This window comes from Medicago sativa, chromosome 6 (assembly GCF_051527215.1).
Source record: "Medicago sativa cultivar Bolivia chromosome 6, Bolivia_mono, whole genome shotgun sequence".
NCBI lineage: Eukaryota > Viridiplantae > Streptophyta > Magnoliopsida > Fabales > Fabaceae > Medicago > Medicago sativa.
Genome location: NC_140754.1, coordinates 38,353,909 through 38,361,481, shown reverse-complemented (window position 1 = coordinate 38,361,481; position 7,573 = coordinate 38,353,909). Strand labels below are relative to the sequence as shown.

At 36.4% G+C, this 7,573-nt stretch overlaps 1 pseudogene; it reads left to right on the top strand.

The window, feature by feature from the left end:
- Nucleotides 1–3,083: 3,083 nt before the first annotated feature.
- Nucleotides 3,084–6,267, top strand: LOC146914995 (uncharacterized; annotated as a pseudogene).
- Nucleotides 6,268–7,573: the final 1,306 nt, after the last annotated feature.

Genomic DNA, 7,573 nt, shown 5'->3' with positions numbered 1-7,573 from the left:
CTTTGAAGAATATTATGTAGGGGTGAACTCATATTGATTTGGTAAGTGTTGAAAGTGAGGGTGAAAAATAATGTATAAAAAGTTAAATAGAAAAAGGGTAAAATTGGAATATTTGAAAATTTGTATGGGTGAAAGTACATGTGTCGGGGTATAGGGTAAAATTTCCTGTAAATCATCATCTCTCAAATGTTTGTTGCCGCCGCCGCTAATTTTATAGTCTCTCTTCTCTTCTTTTTTTCAACTCAATCAAGACTTCTTGCTGCTTCCTCTTAATCTGTCTTTCTTCTTCATCCCTTGTCTGTGAGAAACTTGTTGCGTGACTGAATGATACATTTAAAACAAACATGCTTGACCCGGTCCGGTTTGAAGGAAACCGGCGGTTCTCTGGTTTATCCACAAAACCGGCCGAGTCAGCCGAGTCCCACCGAGTCAACTGCATACCCGATCCAACTGATGACTCGAACCGTCTATACCGCCGGTTCACGGTCCAACCGGTTCGACCGGCCGGTCCGGTCCGGTTTTTAAAACTATGGGCATCACCGTTCTGATTATGAAAGGTTAACTTTGGTAGACATTTTTTTTTTTGAAAGAAAACTTTGGTCGACATGTGGACCCCAATAATTCAAAAAACGAATCAGAGAGAGACACATGGGAGAGAAAAACGGAAATCAAATATGCATATGGGGTACACGTCATTCGCAGAAGCGTCGGGATACTCAGTTTCGGGACGTTTAGCATTTCTCTTAGTAAATAGATGTTAAAAAGGAAAAAAGAAAAGAGAAAGCCACATGGTAAATACTTATAGAAAATAAGTTAGAAAAGGGGTATTTGTGAGGTGACATGTAAGTAATGTGTTGTTTAGAATACATGTATATAGAGATAGATAGGCAGAACAGAATCAAGCATGTTTTCAATGTTACTTTTTCTATGTTTTCAATGTTACTTTTTCTTTTGGCCAAATTACACCGGGGGTCCTTTAAGTTTCATGTTTGTAACGAATTGTTCCTTTAAGTTATTTTTGTAACATATTAGTATTTTAAGTTGACAAATTGTTTCGACATAGCGTTCCGTCAAAGAAACGTTAAAAACCGATGACTTGCATATGTTTCATGAGCTGTTAAATTGTCACAAACCAAACTTGGAAGGCATAAACCACGTTAAATTGTCATGAAGTGAAGTATCAAAAGAACTCTATGTAAGCTATAAAAGCCACTAAGATTTGGATGCTAAAAATCGCAGATTGATGAAAGATTATTATAGTTTGCAGATTAGGAAAAAAGTATAGATTGATGCAAACATAGGAAAATCGCAGATTTACCTTTGAAATTGCAGGATCGGTTTTAATGTTTCTTTGACGGAAGGGTATGTCGAAAAAATTTGTCAACTTAAAGGACTGATATGTTACAAAACATAGTCACATAATTCGTGTAATCAAGGGAGAATTGCGAATTGGTTCGTGAGTACTGAATTCGGGTACTTCGGCGTATTGGTCCGCAACAAATTCCCCTGGAATTCGCACAAACCACCGAACCAAGAGTACCAAAGCATGGTTACCGCTGATTGGTTGAAAAAAAGGTTTAGAATATAAAATAAATATAAAATAATAAAACGGTGTAATGCACCGAATGGATTGGACGAAGACACCGATACCTATTTATTGCTACACTGATTCTTATCCTCAAATACATACTACATGCAATTCATTTGCTTGGTTTTATAGACCTCTTTCTTCTATAGTTCTATCAAATCTTCGATCTAGGACTTAGCTTTCTTCTCTTATTCAACAATGTTGTGCACTTTATGCTACTAGCTGCCTGTCAACTTTGATGTTTTTTTTCTTTATTTTATCATGACGTAGGTCATTTATTCCTATAGTGTTGGTGTTACGAACCGACGCGTACCAAAGCTCTATACTCCTAAACGTACCGAATTCTTCACATGTCACGTACCGCGAACCCGTACCCGTACCGCGTACCAACGCGAATTGCGAATTATGTGACTATGTTACAAAAATAACTTAAAAGAACAATTCGTTACAAACGTGAAACTTAAAGGATCCATGGTGTAATTTGGCCTTTTCTTTTCCATAAAACGCGTATTCCATTGCAATCGCTCCCTCAGCGGTTCTGTTCTTCCTATCCTTCAATCCCAGTCCTCAATTCTCATCAATGCAAGAAGACATTGAGACACGCAACGGAATTTGAACTCTGAAACTCTAAATTGAATTTGAAAGGGGCTTTATGTATCTCATCGACTCTTCCTCGATAACTTTCCTTTTCTTTCTACTCGCTCGGTATCTCTAGATTGGACATCGTCTCCTCCGCCATAAACCACCAGTGATGTTCCTTCCGGCATGTGCTATGTGTTGCATCAGCTTTTGCAAACAAATACAAATACAAATACAAAAAAAAAAACTATCAAAAGATAATCAATCAAATTGCTCTGATGCTATGTTTGAGTTCTGTAAATTGTGCATCTTTTTTTTTTTTTTTGTCTTTTTGACAAAGCTTCCTTCTTTTAAATTGTTAATTAATTTTTTTCAATTATAGAGTGTCTCAGATTTCTCTTTGATTTCCACTGATGGGACGAGGAGAAACACAAGACGTTTAAAACTCATGTGCATTGTCTCCAAAGTTATAAAATTCTCTATTTCACTCACTCTTTCACTATTGTTTTGAAAGTTGCATCTATATTGTTCATTTCCATTTTAAAGGGGAAAAATGAAAAACGCTCTGCTAGGGTTCTCCTAGCATGAGCGCCGCCCAACTTCATTCTAACAATTGCCATTCACTATCGCACAATACTAAATTTTTCCATACATTTCTTGTTTGGTGGTGAACTTAATTTCTTGTGGTGTATCACTACTTTTTCCACCAATTGTATTGGCTTGCGTTTGCATCTACATAAATTACGTGAATTGATTTTTACAAATCTTGTGGTCCACGTGAATTGCCAAATTTTGGTGAATCTCCACCGCTCCACCTCAATTGAGATTCGGTGCTACCTTTCCAATTCACCATATTCTTTTTAGAGCTACAGCCTCCAATTGAACGAACAGTTTTCTTTTTCCCGCAGCTGCTGCCATGTCTTTCGACTGGCAGGCAGAACTTGCTGCACCAAGGGGCCTCTCCTCGGCTGCGACAGGTCCATCTCCTCCTCCTAAGCTGGTGAACATGATTTCTTTTGCACAAGTGTTGACAGCTTTGCATACCGTTTCCTCTAATGACAGTTTGTCGCTACCATCAATTACAGGTGAGTCAGTCAGTATCAAAATTTCACAAGCTTTGTATGAGAAAGGAATGGCAGTCTGTAAGCGTAACCTATGTGGGCGACTGGTTCTAAACAAGGGTGACAAGCCTTATGCGACAAAGGACATTCATCTAAAACTTCAAAAGCAATGGAAGACAATTGGAGCATGGAGCATGTTGTCGTTAGGGAAGGGATTCTATGAATTTACTTTTGCCTCGGAAACTGATTTACGTACCGTATGGGCAGCGGGAAAGGTAAATTTGAAACCAGGTGTCTTACAGTTGTTTCAATGGACCAAGGATTTTAATTTGCACACAACGAAACACTCATGCTCAGATATGGATCCGATTAATGGCACTGCCACAAGAATATTGGATGGATAGGATGCTTTACGAAAAAGCTAATACTTTGGGTACGTCGTTTCTCATTGATAATGCGACGACTAAGCGCATTTATGGCTATTATGCTCGCATTTTTGTGGACATGGACTACTCACATAAATTTTTTCATGAAATCACGGTGGAGATGGAGGGTTACACCTTTCCTGTTGAAGTGGCCTATAAATGGCTTCCGGACTTCTGTACACATTGTCAGAACATCGGCCACGACGTTACCACTTGTAGGTAGTTGTATCCTCGGAAGGACACTAATGCAAAAGAAGAAAAAATTGTCCAAGGTAAAAAACCTATTATGACAAAGAAGAAACATTGGTTTCCGATTGAAGATAACCCTTTCAGTATAGGTTCCTCCTTGGCTTTTGCATCCCCCCAACAAAATGTTACCCCCTTACCTATTGAAGTAGCTGGACAAGCTGAGGTACTGGTGGTTTCACCGAAGTTGCAACAAGAAACCATGGATGTCACCGAGAAAGAAACAACTGCCATTCCTTTGAAGGTGACTACCTCGCAACAAGATAATGGTGCCGCATCTCAGATTCCGGTGGAACAAATTGAGCAGCGAGAAATTGAGCAGAATGATGACTCCACCGCACTAGCACCTCTGCTTCTGATATCCACGGTTCACGGGGAGGAAGGCATTGCGCACCAGGCCGAGAATACACCAGTTCAGCAACAACAATCAACTGAGACTGCGTTAATTGTTCATGGTGCAGTACCTCATGCTTACGTTGAGGAAGGTAATGCGCAAGACATTACATCAGAAGTCACACCTATGTTGGTAACACACCGCAACCCTGTCACATCTCACAATACATTCAGTTTGCAACTTTTGAATGTCAATGATGAAATAGGTCAAACTGATCTTGGGGGGGGGGGGATGAATCTGTTATATCTCCCGTCAAAGAAAAAGCTCTAGATGTTAGTAGTATTGTGGCCCCTGATGACGCCACAAAGGATCCGGTGCTTCAGAAAGAAATGGAGTTTATGCAAACTTGGTTGGAAAAGGCTACTGTGAATGAAGCGCATTTTACGCAGGTAATATCCAAGTCTCAGAAAAAGAAAATGCATAAAACTGCCTACCAAACCCGTTCACAGGGTCCTCTTTCGCCTTCTAAATGAATTTTGATTTTTTTTTTAATATTCGGGAAATTCGCAATAATGATTCCCGAGCTGCTTTGCAAGCATACTAGCTTCTTTGGGGCATGCGTTAGCAGACACTACTTGGTATACCACTTTGCCTTCTTCTTTGGTGGCGGATTTTGCTAAGGATATAAATGGTTTGCCTAACTTCCAATTTCCTTAGAAATTTCTAATCCTTCATTTTGTAGCTTTTTTTTCCTGTTACTTCCGAGGGTTTTGGCCTAGTCCACCCCTCTTGTATATACTTTTTCCTTTTTTTCAATAATATTAAGTATTGGAAAGGCGGTAGATGACGGGGGTTTCTATAGGGTGCCAACCAAGTTGGAATGCTTCAGACTCCCCCCGATGCCTAACCTTTCTCTTGGCCTATCGAAAAATACTACTTGGTTGAAGAGGCTTATGATTTCTAAGAGGAAATAGCAACAATTCGTGGAGGTATTACTTACATTTTGCAAAATTACATCTCTGTAATTTTAAGTATTGGATGAGTAACATTTTTTTGATAGCGCTTAATTATCTATATAAACCAACAAATGTGAGAATCACTTTGACAGGCATGAGAAAATGCGCCAAATGCATACGCATGCGCATATTGATAACCTTTTGCAAATATGAACACCGTTGATATAATGAAATATGAAATTTTCGTCTGTGACATGTGGATATAGAATTTTAATACTGACACTAAGTGAAAACATTGTTCTAATTACTTGTTCAAATTGCTAATGTTTTTCTATTGATTATTGTATTCTTTTAGCCTATATCATGCTTTATAAAAAAATAACTTTCAAATATATGAAGTTCATTTTTATTGAAATAGTGCATATTAATTTGACTCTTGGTTTTTCATGAATTGTTTACACAGTTGAACACCAACCAGTAGGTAGTTGTTATTTATGAGATTGACAAACCTATAACTATAGTCATGATGCAATTTAAGAAAAAATTTCCACATCATAGATTAAAAGGATGAAAAAAGACAAAGATGAGAATTGGTATACCGTTTCAATTTTTGTGAATAATTTTCTCTAAACATTGAGAAATTAATATGAAAAGCAAAGAAATCAAGGCAGGAGCCCATGTTGCCTGATCAAGCTCTTCATTGTTTGAAACAATGTTTTGTTGTTGGATTTCTTTTTGGCTTGGAATACAATTTCTAAGGTGTTGTTCCTGCTTGTGTCTTGGCTTGTGTCACAATATTATAGGATAATGTGAAGCTATGTGAATGGACTTCTAGATACATTAAGTGAATGTTTTATTGAGATATTATTTTAAATAAATGAATATGATAAAGTGCAAATTATCATTTAACAATATTGGTGTTGTTTTGAGATATGATTTGTTAAAGTCAAATTGGGGTATTGCTAAGGCTTTTAGGTTCATGGCTGTTGCAATGGGAATTGGTTCTTGGTTGTTGCAATGGGAATTTAACATTGTGAAGGCAAGGGAGAAATATTTAAATATCATTGATTTGGAGTAGTTAAAGAAATCAAGTGTTTTATGACATTGACCGAAAAAGCATGAAATTAAAAAGGATTTATGAGAAATGAATGAAATTTGTATTAAGAAAGGAAAATGGGGAACCAATATGTAATTGCTAGCAACCAAATTGTGAAAGCAATTGACATTTGATGTAAGTTTATGGAAGGAATAATCATAAACATATTGGTTCCCCATTGTTTGTTTTTTTACCCATGTAATTTGATCTCATTTGAGCACATTCCATTTATTGTCTCTAAATCTCATTAACGCATATTGAATGAATTATTCTATTACATATGTTTCTTTCTATATTGATATGGAAAGAAACATATGTAGTGTTCATCAATATGGAAAGAAACATATGTAATAGAATAATCCATTCAATATGCGTTAATAAGATTTAGAGACAATAAATGGAATGTGCTCAAATGAGATCAAATCACATGGGTAAAAAAACAAACAATGGGAGAACCAATATGTTTATGATTATTCCTTCCATAAACTTACATCAAATGTCAATTGTCTTCACAATTTGGTTGCTAGCAATTTTATATTGGCTCCCCATTTTCTTTTCTTAATACAAATTTCATTCTTTTGTCATAAATCCTTTTTAATTTCATGCTTTTTCGGTCTATGTCATGAAGCACTTGATTTCTTTAACTACTCCAAATCAATGATATTTAAATAATTCTCCCTTTCCTTCCCCATGTTAAATTCTCATTGCAATAACCAGGAACCAATTCTGATTGCAACTGCGAGGAACCTAAAAGCCTTAGCAATACCCAATTTGACTTTAGCAAATCACATCTCAAAACAACACCAATATTGTTAAATGATAATTTGTACTTTATCATATTCATTTATTTAAAATAATTTCTCAAAAAAAAATTTACTTAATGTATCTAGAAGTCCATTCACGTAGCTTCACATTATCCTATATTACTGTGACACAAGCCAAAACACAAGCAAGAATAACACCTTAGAAATTTTATTCCAAGCCAAAAAGAAACCCAATAACAAAACATGATTTCAAATAACGAAGAGCTTGATCAGACAACAACATGGGCTCTTGCCTTGGTTTCTTTGATTTTCATATTAATTTCTCTAGGTTTAGAGAAAATTATTCACAAAATGGGAACGGTATACCCATTCTCATCCTTGTCTTTTTTCTTCTTTTTTGTTATGTTGTGGAAATTTTTTCTTAAATTGCGTCATGACTATAGTTATAGGTTTGTAATTCTTACAAATAACAACTACCTTCAGGTTGTTGTTTAAATGTGTAAGCAATTCATGAAAAATCAAGA